Below are 18,527 nucleotides of genomic sequence, written 5' to 3'. Positions count from 1 at the left end.
CAAAATATTTTTTCTAATGTAACAATACTTTGGAAGCTATGCCATAGTGTGCCACCATAGGAGCTAGAGGCATACATTGGTATGTCTTTGACTAGTGGTAGTTGTCCCAGGTCACCAAAGAGAACAACAAAGCATCCTCTGAAGGGACTGTGATTCTGAGTAGGGAATGCTTGTCGCAATCTCATGTAAATTTTTTCTAGTAACTTTGGTCCAATAAAACTCATTTCATCTATTAGAACATAGTGAATGAAGTACATGCTCTCTTGGAAGGTAGCAAGTGCTTGTCCCTATAGAGGTGCCATTTCCCTGATTGGTATTTGGAGAGCAGAATGGATTGTCGATTTGACCATTGTGTATCTAACACTTTTTATGAGATGACCATTGTGTACCTAACACTATTTATGAGATGTGACTTTCCTGTGCCTATTTTTCCTTGAACAATAACCTTCAGAGGTAATTGTCAAGTGTTGGAATGTAGATGTGCTACAATAATATCATGTGCCTTCTTTTGCACTACTGACAATATATTTTTTGTAGGGGAATAGCTATTTGAGGGGCATGAAATGTAAGGCAGTTTGATTGTATGAATGTTGTAGCTATTTTTCTTTGGAGAGTGCTCAATTATTGATCTTCTTAGTTATTGTTCAAATCAAATTCAAGGCTTCCTAGCATGTCTAGGTCATTTAAGTGGATAGGCAAGCCTGGGTACAGTCCTGCCAAGACTTGCCATTCATTAGGGATACTATCTAGTATGATATTTTCATGATCTTTTGGGCTAGCAACTTCATTTACTTGTATTGGTTCAAGACCATTTCTACTTACATGTTAGGGTTTGTATTGTCCTGTATATGTTTCCCAAGTGTGTTCAATTTCCAAAGCTAATGCACCTATATCTATTAGAATGTTGTGGAATGGTTTGTATAGCAACAATTAAGTCCAAAAAAAGGATTCATTATTCTTGTCTTCCTTTGCAAGGATGGCTATGTAGCATGGGCTGACACGAAAAATTGCATAGGTGGCATGTTGTTTCCATTGCATTTGTTTATGACTATTCTTGAAGGTCCATTTTTGAGTTACTTTGATAAGTGAATTATTCTCTAAATGTATAGGTCGTGAGATGTAAGCCTCAATTTTGTTTGGGTATGTTGGCTCTCAGAGGGGTGCAATTGGTACACATTGGAGGTTTTTTTGATTGACATTTAAAGATACAAATGCCCCGCTACATATGGAGAGTGGTAATTTTAGCAAGTGATGGCTAGTTTCTTGGGCACCAGTATCTCGATCCACAACATTTTTCGTAAGCATTTTTTGAAAAGCAATTGGGGCTAACTTTTCAAAGTTTAGTTTGGTTGAGATGCAGTTCAACATGGAGTGCTACATTTCTAACTTGTTCTCAGTGTTTGCTGCATATTTTGCAATGTATTTGAGTACTACATCAATTGAAAGAATGGGCTAGAAATTTACATTGGCCCTCCAAATGGATAGTATTTATGGATTTGTAGGTTTAGATGGTCATCATTACAAGAATGGGTGTGGGTTGGGTGACCATTTGTGGCCAAAACAAGTTCTAAATTTTCTTGTGCAATCCAAGGGGCTTTATATCGACATGTAGGAGTAGAACCTTTCATCCTAAGGCATGTTTTCAAGGTAGATTTAGTGTGATGTTGGACACAGTTTACTAATTCAGTGTAGTCTATTATTGGGCTTGTGTTGTTGATCATTTTTGTATCCAACAAGAAAGGGTCATCAAGAAGAGTTTGGTGTATTTTTTGGTTGCGCAAATGTAGACTTCATGGGTTTCATGCAAATACATATCTATCGATGAAATCAAGTGCATTTTGTATGGATTGGTTGTCATCCCATTGTAAGTTGCTAACGTCTGGTGCTTGGCATAGCCAGATGAACTCGTGGATATGTGTAGAAACCCTGTGTTTCCATTTGTACCTAATACTATATAACATTCTCAAGAACTACAAGGGCCTAAAAAAATTATTCAAGTTGGAAGTGTAGTAGAGTTATACCTGTACCAGTGATCTATTGCATGGAGAAGCTTGTCTAAGACCTCCTCATGAAATGTTGTAAATCTATGGTGTATATAGAGTGCTACAAGATTTGGATTTTGAATAATGTTTTGTATCCTCCATATAGTTTTTGCACTGGGGTGTGTTGGTGTAGTGGATGGCATGGGCATGTGCAAGTCTGGCCATTGGTCAATTCTACAAATCAAACGGGTTCAAGGGATAAACCTCCATCATTACAACTTTATCTTCCTCTTCATCATTCACATATTATGAAAAATGATAAGGATCCTAAAGTATAATATAAGTCCTTGTTAATTCCATCTATTCTACCTCCATCTAATCTGTGATTGAGGTTTATACTCTATTTTTAATATCATTATTATCGTTCAATTTCTTCTAAAATGAAGAGTGATTAATGGTTGTTATTCAATTTCATATCTCTAAGAAAAACTCGCTTTTAATTTCCTGATCATCTATCTTTACGGGACTTTTCTTTGCCAACAACTTGCTCTTTTATTTGTTATAATCTATAATTTCATTTATCTTTCATCAATTTATTATAGAGTTATTTTTCATTCCATATTTCCATATGCTCTTTTTTTGGTTGTGTATTCTCTGCAAAAGCTCCTCTTTCATTAGTTAAGCCAAATCTTGTACACTGGTTGGTGCTTGGATGTGTTACTTGACAAAGATTGGGGGACGGGAGTGGTGGCTTATTCCAACATTGTTGATTTCAATATCTACAGTGATGGAGTTTTGCACATCATTGAGGGTGTTGATTTACAATAATGTGAATTGCATCTCCTATTGGGCAATACATCCCCTATGTGACCACCTTCCCTTAAGGGTGAGCGTGTGGAGAATTGGAAACTATCTAATGACTTTAAGTGGAGAGGAGTGAGTGATGTTAAGCATGTGGTGATTGGCAGAGGACCAGAAGCCTACTCCCAAACTGCATCTTTGGTCCAACCCACTAGTGAAGGGGAGATTTCTTGATCATAAAGTGTTTTCTACTGAAGCATAGTATCCATTGAGGGTGTACTGGTCATTTGAGGCTGGTAAAAGAAAAGTCCATTTTTGGTCTTGTAGAAAATGTTATTCAATGCATCTAACATAAATTATTTCCAATCGGATCTTATTATAATGAGTAGTTAAGATTATTTTGATGGTAGTCACTGTCTCTCCACAATTGTTAACCGTCGGATGGAGAATTTGGCTCCTCACATTCAAATAGGGAATGCTTATATATGAGTATAAGTATACATTTTGTTCTTCTTTTTTATGACTTGAGTTGGTCAAAATTTTGACCAACTTGGGAAAACTTAGGACATTTTCGACCAACGCAGGGATGAAAACCAAAAATAAGATGAAATCATAGCTTTGATCAAAAAATTTGGTAGAAAAACAAGTGCAAATGTACTAGAGTCAAGAAATGTCATAAGGAAAAAAAATTCCAAAAGGTCATGGGAATCTTTCTTAATGAAGAGAGAGAAATACTTTCTCAAACTTGCCCAAGAGGGAACCAAGCTACCTCATCACTTTAACATTGAAACTATCATTACACCTAAAGAGGAAACTGAGACTTCCAAATTGCAAAAGCAACTAAAAATTATGCAAGAATAGTTAGTCCTAATGATGTGTGATAAAGAAAAACCTACAAAAATGTACACCTTAGATGCTCTTTTTCCATTTCCTTTTGAAAAGAGTATGGATATGCCTCCTTTTCCAAGAGGAGTTGAGTTACCTAAGTATGATAAATACTTTGGAACCATCGATCCCCAAGATCATTTGTAGGAATTTGGTGCCTTGTCTATGGAATTTATGCATAATCAAACATATCTCATGCATCTATTCCCAAGAAGTCTAGGTGGTCAATCTATGGAGTGGTTCTCACAGTTGCCTATTGGTATCAAAACATTCGATGAGATTGCTAACTTGTTTGTCCAACATTACTCTCACAAGATACAACACCCAATTAATATTCAAGACTTGTGCAACCTTAAACAAAGAGTTGGGGAACCTTTCCTCACATTCCTTTGGTGATGGAGACAACTTTACACTAAATACTCATGCAAAATATCGAAAATAGAGAAACTTGACATCTTTATGGATAACCTCCTACCTAATTTTGGGTATAGAGTTCAACTTCAAGGTCCACATACCTTCAAATACATGGTCACACAAGCCATCCAAATAGAGGAATTCATGGTCAAAAAGGGTGAAATAACCCTTCAAAAGAACACTAAACAAGGGTTAACCTCTAATAAAGACAAGTCTAGATATGTGAACAAAAACTAAGAGGTTATACATGTTGAAAACCTTACTCCTAAACCTACTAAGGCAGTATTCAATCTTACAAATAATCTCAGAGCATCCAAGAATGTTGAGAAACCTCCTCCTAACAATAAGACATCTGAGAACAAATCCAAGGAACTCATGGGCTACACACCCTAAATGAGATTTTACACCTCTTGGTGAACCTTTGGACATGGTTTACAAGACCTTGTTACAAAAAAAACTCATTTCTCCATTGAACAATTCTTGTCCTTATGATCCGCAGTCACAGCCACCATGGTGGAACGAAACTTTATTTTGTGAATACCACCAAAATAAAGGTCAAAAAACTAGTAATTGTATCAACTTGCATCACAAAATCCAAGACCAATTGATGATGGCGACATTGTCGTGGATGGACATAACAAGAGTTCAGATCATAAGGCTTTCAAGGAGCTAATCCCTCAATATAAAAAAGGAGAAAACCCAAAACTGAAACCTAACAACAAGGTCAACTATGCATACTCTAATGATGATGATGAGATAGTCCACATGGTTGAACTAGTAGGTGTTGAGTATTGTGACATCATCACCATCAAGGGTAAACAAGAAAAAACTAAACCTAAGACACCATTTTTCTTAGGGGGTCCTACTTCCAACACATCTAACAATGAGTCATCACAAACTTGTGCCAACACTCTTACGTGTTCTCATGCCAAGTTAGTACTCAAAGGCCCTGTACATAGAACAACACAAAGAAAAACCTCTTTCTATTCCATCTAGTAAAGGAATAAAACTTGTGATTGCTAGCTATAGTATCCTCGATCAGTTACAACGAACAAATGCTCAAATCATGATCTTTGAACTGCTTAAAATCTCACTTGCTCATAAGTAGATTCTTGACAAAGCCCTCACTTAGGAAAATGTTCCTCAAGATCTTGATCTTGAGAGGTTCCAATCTATGGTAGGTCATCTAACTTCACCTTACTATATGTCCTTCTCTAAGGAGGAAAACAATTCACTGAATCATCTGCATAATCAACCTCTACACATTGAGGTCATGATAGACCAGAAACATGTCCAACGCATGCTTATCGATAATGGAGCTGGTTTGAATACTGTTTATGCTACTTTGCTCAAACAATTAGAATTTTTTGAAGAATTTTTTGGCCCTCATCGTAAGATAACAATCAAAGCATATGATGAAGTCAAGCACAAGTCTTTGGGTCTTGTTATGTTACCTCTTCAGGTTGGTCCTATCAAAAGGAATGTCAATTTTCAAGTCTTGGACATTCCCTCATCTTACAATATTCTACTAGGAAGACCATAGATACATGAGATGTGGGTTGTACCTTCCACTTATCATCAATATGTAAAGTTCCCATTTCATGGCTCTGAAGTCACTATACCTGCAAGTACTAGCTCTACCTATAACATGTTGAATTCTATTGAAAATTTTGTACCTACTAATAGAGAGTCTATAGATTACCATGATAACAAGCTAAAGAAAATCGAGCAGTCACTAAAGTTGAAAGAAACTAGAATGGGTGAGTATCAAATGGAACCTATTCTGTCTTTGATATCTCTTCCTGAATCTCCCCATCATTATGGGAGACTATCTGAAGAGAAGAGACCTTTTGTGCTGAAACCTCAAACCAAGTATAATGGTACATTTGTCAAAGCTATTGTCCCTCTTGAGGAGGAAAGTAAAAATAGAGCTATTGTTGCATTGATCTACAAAGAAGAAACTCCAATTGACCTCACAGAATAGTCTCGTGTAATTACTCAAAAGAAGTATGGTCTAGGTCTTAAACTCATGAAACACTTTGGCTACAAGGGGACTGGTCATAATAGATGCAACAAAAATGATTTGGTTGACCCCATCAAGATGATAGTTAGATGGAATTGAGACACAGCTGGTCTAGGCTTCAAGAAGATTCCCTTCCATTTAGGGATCAACAAATTTGTACCAGAACCTAAAATTCATCTGAAAATAAGTCACAAACTGAGTCTAATGACCATGAAGACAATGTTGATGATGAGGATCCTTATCCTTATCTCATTCCTGATGATCTTGCTAAATTCTTTGTTGAACCTGATGATTTCATACCACATGTTAGCACCATGGATGGTGATAGTGATTCTTCTAATGATACTAATAATTCACATCATACCCAATAAGAACAAGGAGAGTCTAGTCATGCTTTACACATTGAGTATCTTTGTAAAAATCCAAATGATGATGGAGAATTTTTCTCTTTCACTATTGGGGAATTTTATAGTCTGTCACCATGTAGCACAGATTCTTAGGAATACGAATTTGACTCTCTCTCAAAAGCAACTACAAACAAAGATATAGATCAAGTCCATGTCTATGAAAACCTCCTCAAACTAGGTGAAGTGTATAGGGTTAGGTCAGATGAGTCTTATCCAACTGGTATTAACAAGTCTTTGATTAATGAAGTTAGAACTCAAAGGTGTTCGAACACACTTGCAGACAAAGTTGCTCTAGGTCTCGAATTGCTTGTCCATGCATTTGATGTTTATACTGTGAATGCTTTTGAACCTATCACTTCTCTTTCACTCACCTATCTCAAGCTCATAGACTAGAATTTTAATGCATCTAGTGAAGTCCCTACATTCCAGAATGACTATGCTCTTGCCTATTACTTAAACGTTGTCAAACCTGTGACGTTTTTCACCAGCGAAAAAAGTGTCAACATAACTGAAGCTGATATCAAATATCCCAGTCATACAATCAAGAAGAAAATAAATATAAGGTATGATAGTGAAAACCACATTGTAGCAGTATCCGAACCTAAAAAAGTAAAAATAAAAGACATATAACCTCTCTGAGGCACCTGCACATGAGATATTTGATACACTTCCTAGTCATTTTTAGGAAAGATCATCAGTGTTGATAGAGCCAATGTAGCTGGTCAACTTGGGGATAGAAGAACATCCTCACATGATATATCTTGCATAGTCATTATCTCCAAAGGATAAAGAGGAATTCATCTCCTTCTTCCAAGAGAAAAAGAAAAAATTTGTGTGGACATACTCAGACATGCTAGGATTAGATCCTAATCTCATAATGCATCACTTGTCCATTGCACCAGGAATTAAACTAGTCAAACAAAAACTTAGGAAAATTCATCCTCGTGTTGCATTACTTGTCAAAGCTAAACTAGAAAAGTTTCTGAAAGCTGGTTTAATACATGCTATTGATTATGCTGAATAGATATCAAATGTTGTTCCAATATCCAAGCATGACAAATCTATTAGAGCCTGTACAGATTTATGAGAGCTAAACTTAGCATGTTTGAAGGATGATTTTCCACTACCTAACATTGATATGATAGTGGACATGATAGCAATATATGAAATACGCTCACTCGTGGATGGATTTTCTAGTTATAATCAAATCAAAATTGCACCAGAAGATCAGGAAAAGACTACTTTCACTTGTGCATGGGGAACTTTATGTTGGAATGTGATGTCATTTGGCTTGAAATATGCTAGTGCTACATATCAGAGAGTAGTTACTACAAATTTTTCACAACATGATACATAAAACAATGGAAGACTATGTAGATGATACTTTGGTTAAGAGAAAAAAATGAAAAACTCACCTTCAAGATTTGGGACCTGTCCTAGATCACATGGAAAAATTTAGTCTGAGACTTAACCCCAAGAAATGTGCATTTGGGGTAACATCTAGAAAATTGCTTGGTTACATTGTGTCTACAAAAAGAATCGAGGTTGATCCAGAGAAAGTTCAAGCGATCATGGATATGCCTCCACCTCATAATATTAGTTAGATGAGGGGCTTACAAGGAATACTTCAATCAATTCATAGATTCATCTCACAATTGGTAGATGGGTCACAACCTTTTACCAAGACATTGCATAAAGGTGTGAAATACAACCGGAGTCAAGATTGTGAGTAGAGCTTAACACAGATAAAGAAATACCTTGCTAATCCACCAATCTTAATGCCTCATATTCATAGGAAACCTCTCATCTTGTACATTTCAGAAATAGAATCATCTTTGGGTATCTTGCTAGCACAAGAAGACAATGATAACAAGGAAATAGCTATCTACTATCTGAGTTGCACACTAATTTCTTATGAAATGGATTATAGTATCATTGAGAAGGCTTGCTTGGAAATTTTCTTTACTTCTCAAAAGTTAAGACACTACATGCTCACTCATACTACATGACTGATTGCTAAAATTGATCCACTAAAGTACTTACTGAGCAAACCAGCTCTAACAGGAAGATTGGCTAAGTGGGTCATGATACTAAGCAAGTTTGACATTCAATATGTTGAACAAAAGGCTATCAAAGGAAAAGCGATTGTTGATCAGTTAGCAGAAGCACCAATAGAGAGTCTTCTTCCACTCAACATTGATTTTCCTGATGAATCAATTCTAACAATTATACATCAAACTTGGGTGATGTTCTTTGATGGTTCCTTCACACAACAGGGATCAGGTGTTGGACTCTTGTTCATCACACCATGGAGGTACTCACTGCCTAAGGAATACAAGATTCTATTTCCTTGTACAAATAATATTGCAGAATACAAAGCTCTTATTAATGGCATGAAGATTGTAGTTGAATGGAGAGTGGATCAATTAAACATCTTTGGTGATTCACAACTTATAATCAACCAAGTCAACAATGTATATCAGAAAAAGAATGAGAAATTGATTCCTTATAAGCACATAGTGGATAACTTGAAGAAATACTTTGCTCATATCACTTTCCAACAGATTCATCGGGTAGACAACAAAGCGGCTAATGCCATGGCCACTCTAGCTTTCTTGTTACAGATGCCAAAAAATGATCTTCGACACGAGTTCCTAGTGAGAACATTACTCTATCTTGCCTATGACTCTCCCAAATCTAGGATGGTCTATTATATTATAGGACATGACTCATCTCACTACCACCACATATACTCTTACTTGCATAACCAAACCATTCTAAATAATCTAACCCAAAATTAAAAATTTCACCTTATCTGTAATGCTTCATAGTATGTTATTATTAACGATGACTTGTTTTGGAGAGGTCTTGATGGAACACTCCTTAGGTTTCTAGAACCCGATGAGTCCAAATGCACATAAATAGATGTCCACAAGGGTATTTTTGGATCTCACTCAAATGGCTTGACACTAGCTTGTAAACTTATTAGAGCTAGTTACTATTGACCAAAGATGGAGCAAGAGGTGATCAAATATGCTAAGTCCTGTAAGCAATGCCAAATCCATGGGAATCTGATTTACGCTCCTGCTAGAGATCTAATTCCATTTGAATTGTAGCTTTGTTAATTATGAATTACATCATATGTAGGTATGGTGTACCTTCCTCTATTATTACTGACAATGAAGGACAGTTTTTAAAAAAAAGAATCTTAAGGAGTTTTGTAAAAAGTTTAAAATCACGCAACATTGATCTTCTATTTATTACCGCCAGGGTAATGGTCAAGAAAAAGCATCCAATAAGGAGATCCTTAAGATTTTGCATCACACAGTTAGTAAATCTAGAAGGGACAAGAACCTTCAAATTAATCTGGCTTAATGGGCTTACAAAACAAGTATCAGAACTCTAACAAGTACAATGCCCTTTGCTTTAGTATATGGAGTGGATGTTGTGCTTCAAATTAAGGTCGAGATTCCTAGTTTGAGAATCTCCATGAAAGGCCTCATTACTGAGGAATACTATAGAATATCTCAGCTTCAAGAGTTAAAATTGTTAGATGAACGTTAGCAAGTGGCGTGCGATCATCTTCAAGCTTATCAGCAGCATATGTCTAGAAGTTACAATAAGAAAGTTAAGCCACATGACTCCCAACTAGGTGATATCATTCTGAGAGAAAACCCTAAGAATCAACAATGAGTACAAAAAGGGAAGTTCAAACCCAACTGGCTTGGTCTATACATAATTATTGTAGCATTCAGATCTGGTGCTTACCAACTTTCTACAGCCAAGGGAGAGGTGCTCAAGGAGCCCATCAACACTCTCCACCTGAAGCGGTTCTACAGCTGATCTAATCTCAAAAGTTCTTTGTATATACTTAAATGTCCTTAAAAAAATCTAAAAATTGCAAAAACTCCTAAAAAAAATCATTACCTTGGTGAAAAGCTAGCAATAGGCACCTTGGTAATACCAAAAAAAAAAAATGGAAAACTTAAAAATACAAAAAAAAAAAAAAGAGAAAAATACAAAAATACAAAAAAATTAAAAAACAAAAAAAGTGTCATTGGTTAAAACCTAGAAACAGGCATCATGGTAGCAAAAAAAAGAATCTCTGCCAAGAAGGTGAAAACCTGGTAAACAGGCACCTCTTGTTCAACTGCTATATCTCACATCGCATATTCTGGCTCATGAATAGTTGCTTTCTTACTTTCATTTGCTTTTTTTGTTCATGTATCCATGGATTGAATCTTGTCATAACTTGGGGGTAACCCCTGCAGTGTCATAGGAATCTCTCTCACATCAATCACTAGTTCCTCTCATCATGTTTGTCTATTGTTGCTAGTGTCACTTAGAGGTTCCTCTTACAGAACATCTCTCGCGTCAGACACCAGCTGTCCTAACTGTGTCTATCTACTGTCACTCATGTCACTTTTGAGATTCCTCTCATGGAAGATCTTTCCTATGTCATTCACCAATTGATCTAACTATGTCTATCTACTATTGCTCAGTTCCTACCAAGGTTCTTTTTACTGAAGATTCCTCTTTCACTTCAGCCACCATTTGTTCTAACCATGTTTGTCTATTGTTGTCACCCTACTAAAGATATTTCTTTCAAACATGTTCTAAACATTGTGTAGTGCCTGCCCCTAGGTTGCAATTTTGCTGTCATTGTCAAGCTCTTTAGGGCTAGTTTTATGTTGATGGTTAGCAGCATTGTTTTGAGACTATCAGATATTGTGCTATGGATTCAGTTTATTATGTGATGAGATCACTTAGACTTTATATTTCATGTATGCATGATGATCATTACATTTCTTTCAGTTATTAATGATGATTAGTTAGATGGTTTATTATTATGATATGTATTTTCTTATGGATACTTACCCCATACTTGCATGTGTATGGTGTGCGTGTTTTCTTCTGTATGGCGTGTCTGATGTGGTTAAAAAAGGGAGTCGTAGTCACCTGCTAGTCGAGATCTACACGATGCACCACTTCCTACCATTTCCTATTTAGTTTAGTATATATTGTGTTTGTACATGCGTGATTTTTATGTAGGTTGCCAGTACCAGGTATCGACTTCCCTGAATTGCCAGGATGAGCGTACCCTATCACATTATCTCAATGATAAGAGAGGGGAGATAAATTCTCAAGTCCAAATCCCAACCCTTTAAGCCATTTGTTCTAATTGAAAAATTAGGACAAGTATCTGAGTTGAGTACCCTCTGAATACATCGGATGACGTAATTCATGATATAAACCCTTGATTTGATTTTGTATGTATCTTGGCTATGATAGATTTTTGTATTTTACCCTTGTGAGTCTTTGATGTATTTTCTATTAATTAAGCCTAATTAAAAGATTTAATTAATGCTTTAATTTAATGAAAAATTGATATGATATTTTAATATTTATTTTATTTAATTAATTGGAAAATTAATTTAATTAAATAATTAAATTTGAAAATAAAAGTTAAAAGTTTAAATTTGGAATGTGACAATATTTATTTTAATAATAATATATTTGGAGTTCATTTTTAAATAAACGACTAAATAATATTATTATTAAAGCTAACAAATATTTTAGCAATTAAGATTTGGAAAATGAAATTTAAAAGTGGAAAATATATTTAAAATTATTAAAAGGTTCTAGATTTCATGTGATTAAAATATAAATATATTAAGATTGAAAAGTGGAATTATTAAAGTTAGTGCATGAGATTTGATAAATAAATTAATTAAATTGGAAAGACTAAAGTAAATATTATATTAATTAATGTGCATTATTTTAATGTTTGCTCACATAGGAGTTTGCAAATTCTCGAGAGTTGTCATGTAGACAACACAGAAGTTTGCACTCTAAGAATGCACTAGTTGTCTACACTTAGGAGTTAGCATTTTTATTTGAGCACATGGTGTCTACAACCTTAAGACTCATCTAGAAGGTTGGAGAAGACTAATGCTTGGTTGTCATGTTTATCTTCTAGTTGTTTCTAGACACATTCTAGATGCATCTTAGAGGCCTTTAAATAGAGGCTCTCCTGGTGTGTTTGGACAAGCTACAAGCTTCAAGCTTAAATGGAAGCTTCAAGCTTCAATGCTTTTACATGCTCATATGTTTCTATATGCTTCTATGCTCCCTCTAGCACTTCTAGTCACTTGGAGGTTTTTGGTTGGCTTGGATCTTGGAGGGATTGCGAATGATGGAGAAGGAAAGGATTTTCTATGGACTTCTGAGGCATAGCAAATTAGCATCAGTGTTCAGGTGCACTCGTGATATTCACATATTCCCTTTGCACTCTTTCTCTTCCTGTCTTCTTTATGACTGTTATATGTGTCTAAATCTTCTCTATGATTGAATCTATAATTTGATATTGGAATCTAGATATGTATGGTTGCAAAGAAAATATTAGAAAACCCTAGTTTCAATCTAGGAAGGAAATTAGACCTAAATTGGGTTTGGGTTCGAATTAGAATCAAATTGATAAATAAATTTGAAAAGGGTTTCTAAATTTGAAAAGGGTTTCTAAATCTATGGCTAAATTTAGAGAACAATTATTCTAAAAACAAAATTCTTAATTTAAAGAATTTGAAAGCTCTTCTTATTTAAAGTTATATATATATATCTGTGTTCTCTTTCTAAAATATATATAAAATTTGCATACTTTTATATATATATATATATATATATATATATATATATATATATATATATGTATATATATCTATATGTACATATATCTATATGTACATATATCTATATGTACATATATCTATATGTACATATATCTATATGTACATATATCTATATGTACATATATATATATATACATATATATATATATATAAGTACATATATATATTTATATATTTCCATTATTGTGATACTAATTTATAATCTGTATATATATATATATATATATATATATATATATATATATATATATATATATACATATACATATATATGTATGCATTTGTTAAAACGCGACGGTAAAAATATATATATATATATATAATAGAAATTTGAATTCGCATGGAAACGTTTTCATGAAAAAATGTTATACAAATTACTTTTGAACATTATTTTAAAATGTCTGATTAAATATATATAATAATGTTGGGGGGGCGGGGGTTTCACCCCACCCGACCCCTTTTTCCTTACATACGCCGGCTACGGTCTGCTGACGCAGTCGTACCTGCGACTGCGATCGCAGGGCCAACTGCGGCAGTAGCCGTCAGTGCACAGCCTTATAAATGAAGCGACTATGGTCGCAGAGGGTGGCATAATACCTGTGCCGAAATAAACAGTGGTGTCAATGTATTATATTAATATATATGTCGATTCGACTTTATAATTTATGAGTTGTTTTGTGTATTTCGATTGTGGTATTACATTTTATGATATGTGTGTTGCGTAAGAAATAATTTTTACATTTCGATTTTGTAATGTAATTATTATTACACGTTTATAAATAAATATATATATATATATATACATATATATATATACATATATATGTAAATAAGTATATATATGTATATATGCTACTCATAATAAATAATTATTATAATGATTTAAAAATATTTAATTAAGTAACATTGTAATGATAAGGGGTCATGGATTGCAAGATTATGTACATTATTAATTAATATGATTTACTGGGAAGTTGTTTAATTCGAGTGTTGAGATTATTGTAAAATTTATTTAATCAAGATGAATTTGTTTAATAATTTAAATGGTTACTTACCGCTGACTATTTTAAATTAGAAATATTCTTGATTTTAGAGAATTGAATTTGGGGTTGACTTTTAATGTATATTAATATTATTTAATATATAGTAAATAATTATGAGATGATAATTTATGTTATGTTGATTTAAATTTAGAGACTCTAAATGATATTGGATTAAGATTGAATTATTATGTTATTTAATACGTTTGAATAACCTATTGATATACCTTAATGGAGTTAAGAGTTAGCCAAATATTAACTAATGAGTTTATGAAAGGATTCTATAGATCGAGTATTTATAGTTTGATGAGTTTATTATTTATTAATGTTTGTAAGGACTAGCAAACTATTAATAAATAATGGTTTAAATAGTTATCAACAAATTTGATTAGAGTTAATCTAGTGGAGATTATTTATTGATTGAAGTTTTGTAAAAGATATTAGTTTTTGGATTTGAAGTATAATTGATTTTTAATCAATTGATATTCATTGAGTTGATATTATAACTATAATATTAATAATTAAGTTGTGTGATAGAGTCTTATTTGAAATGATTAATGATAATATGAATTTGTCAAGGGAATGTTGGTATTCTTTGAAAGATGACGAATGTGGTCATACGAAATTATTATTAAGATTCCCAATATAGTTTGCATTTAATATTATCAAGGTATTGTTATTGAACTATTAATATGATCATTTGAGTATTGAATTATAGTTAACTTTTATCTTACAGAATTCTAGTTAGTTATTAGTCAACTGATATTAATTGGAACGTTGCTATGGTTATGCAATTATTAATTAAGTCAATTAATGAGAGTTAATTAGATTTAATTAATAATTATGTTATGTAATAGAGATTTAATTGATATGATTCTTTTACTGATGACTTGAATAATGACCTTAGATGGTGAGACTTAGTAATATTGAATTGAAAACTATTTGAATGATAAAAGTCATGGAATTGTGTATCTAGGTTAATTGATTGATTTAATTGATCACTTTAATTAAGTTATAATCTTCCTATTCAAAGATTGATAATTGGCTCTCTTATAATATAAATAGAATAGTGATCCTTGATTTATGTTGAAAGTTGAAGTAACATTAAGAAGAGTCATTCAATTTGTAACATTGATCTTAGAAAAATAAAGTGAATGATTTTATTAAGTGTCAAATGAGTTAATGAGTAAATATTTATCAACGGGTTGACGTGTAGGTCAAATGGTAAATCCTACACACTTGAAGTATACTTGCAAACAGAAAACTGAAACCCTACACATTATTCAAGTATGTGATTTTAATAAACCAAAACATGTGTTTGCATTGTGTATTCTATGTGCTTCTTGTTTTGGGTTTTTGGGTTGACTAGTGTTGACTAGTCTTAGGTTGTAACCAGAGGCTCGGAGGTTATGAGATGTGATGGCATGTTGATCTTATTTGGTCTTGATCTTTATAAGCCCAACCATGGTAATGTGATCGTATGCTTTATGAAATATTTTTAATTACTGATTGTTATAGTTGAGATTCTTATGAATGAGATACTTGAGCTAATCATTTTTGAGTCATCGATCAGTTATCCTTGGTTTATTTTCTAGTCACCATGATGGGACTAAAATGTGGATTTATTTATTGATGATGTCATGTTTGACTCAACCATTTTGGAGTCTTCGATCAGTATGATTCTGAGATATTCTTGGTTGCTTGTTGAGAACCAATGGATATGGTGATTTATTTGAGATATATTTTGGTTATTGAGAACCAATGGATACTTATGATTATCAGTGATGCCTTCAGTTGCCAATAGAGAACTGTTGTGATCATGATGGATGCTTTTTCCAGATGCTCATGGAGATTTGATGATTCTTATTGTGGATATTTGATGCTTTTATCATGGATATTTGATGATTCTTTTTATGGATTTTCTTTTGGATTTTCTTTCCAGTCGCTTGTATAAGACTCGAGTGATTTTATGATTCCATGAGCTTAGGGTAGGTAATCTACTTGTAGTGTCGAGAAGTGGCTTGCAATGGGGGTCGGGGCCCTAAGTGGCTACCAGGGTAACTCATTGTAAGTTTGGTTAATAAGTGATAACATTTACACACTAAATGAGGATTAAATGAACCTAAAAAGATAATTGTTTTGGTTCTCGCCCATGCCTCGAGTGCTTGTACAGACTACTATGGGAGTAGAGAGAACGCATGGTTGCGACCTTGCATTCCATAGTATGCCTCGTCAGTATGAGAGGATACTAGTGGCCGCATGAGATCAGTATGGACCCGTGGAGTTTAGCTAACTGCCAGGGTAACTTGTACATGATAAATGCGATGACACTTTCCCGCTTGCATAGTAGGTTTCCTACATGTCATTGTGTGCCTCTGGGAATTAGATGTCATTTTCTTGATTGGAACCTTTGAGTTAGTATACTTTTAGGATTCCTGGCTTTAGAGAGTATTTATGCTATGTGATTCTGATAGCCTGTTTGGGACTTGAGATTATCTCCTTAGTACAGTGGGAGTGGACCACTTAGGTTCCATGCGGTCGGGTTTTCCACTCTTATCATTTGAGATCCATCTGAGACACTGTGGCTGGAGTATTCTTGGTTGGTATTTATCTTCCTTATGTTCTTGGATCATTATGATAGATGATATACCTTATGATGGATGTATTTACTGGTATGTTTCTTATATTGATGATTTGCATATGTTAGATAATGTTATCTTATGTTTTACTTTGCATGTTAGTAGGATGTTTTAGGAGTGACATTCCTACTATGTTAATAGCCGATGATCTCTTCGATGATTTGGGATGTTACGCACGGAGGGATGGCTAAGATTCACGATGGTCTAATGATGTTATTTACGGTTGGAAGGAACCATGCACTTAGTTAATTATGTTTGTGATATATGGTTATCTTTTATGATGGATGTTTATATCTTTATGATGATTATGTATCATGTATGACATGTGATTTCATTTACTTTAATTACATCATGGATTAATATTGGATGATGATGTACTTTATTTACATGGATGATTATTCTTCCAAGCTCTCATACCTTGTAACATGTACAGCAGATGATTGAGCTAAACTAAAATGTAATTACAAAAAGGATACTTGTATATGGTTTAAGAATGTTGCATGTATCATTGTTATTTCATAAGGATGTAATGTTAGATGAATAGTTAATTTAGATGCGATACAACGTTAAGGGATCTTTAAAGAATGTAATCTGTTAAGTATGTTATGTTTACATTCATTTCACTAATACATTTGGTACCAAATTGCAACGACAGTGTCATTGCAGTTTTTACGTCACAACCTTGTCGTCGTCGCAATTGCGACGGTCTACCGTCACAATTTTTTTGTCACAACCTTGTCATCGTCGCAATCGCAACGGTTTACCATCACAATTGCAATGACGACAAGGTTGTGACGGAAAAACTACAACAGCACTGCCGTTGCAATTTGGTACCAAATGTATTAGTGTTTGAATTGTTGCTTCTGCGAATGTTATGAATGGTTTTACTTTCATGTTTTTAAAATAAAATAAAATTTTTTGGCAAACTTAGCAAAATTTTAGATTAATTCTTTGGATCCCTTGGTGGGGCATTACATTTGGTATCAAAGCCCGAGTTTCAACATTGGGAGCTATGGGTATATTTGAATACCACTAGTTGTTAACTAGTTGAACAAAGCGAAAACTTGGAACTATTATATTTATCCTTTTCAAACTGAAAAATTGAAACTAGGTGAACTGAAACAGAACTTAAAACTGTTACTTGCATATTTTTCATACTTCAACACTTAGCTTTCAAAACTGAAAATTCTACTTGAACCTAAACATGGGCAAAACTGAAAATTGAAACTTATTCTAGTTGTAAAACAATGTATCATTTTATCTATGTTTTAAGGTAGTATGCCTTTGATTATTTTTGTTCGCATTATGTTGCTCTTGTTTAGAATGTGTTAGGGGATCTATTTTAGTAGTTGTTAAAAGAATGAATGTTGGATTGATATGGCTTTCGATTTACCATTAAACCAGAATCATATTGCTCTAAGGGTGTTTTAATGTTCTCAGTGGAAACATGTTTCCCTACAGAGGGAAAGGGTTCAATGGGACCCGCAGAGTGAGTATCTGAGTTTCTCATTCTTGTAGGCTTCCAAGAGTAAGCCTAATTCTAGGGGGGTGGATGTAGTGTCTGCCCCTAGGTTGCAATTTTTCTATCATTGTCGAGCTCTTTAGGGCTAGTTTTATGTTGATGGTTAGCAGCATTGTTTTGAGACT

This window comes from Cupressus sempervirens, chromosome 6, assembly GCF_028749045.1.
Source record: "Cupressus sempervirens isolate cs-2001-9-10 chromosome 6, ASM2874904v1, whole genome shotgun sequence".
Classification (NCBI taxonomy): domain Eukaryota; kingdom Viridiplantae; phylum Streptophyta; class Pinopsida; order Cupressales; family Cupressaceae; genus Cupressus; species Cupressus sempervirens.
Note: the sequence above shows the minus strand (reverse complement) of the source record.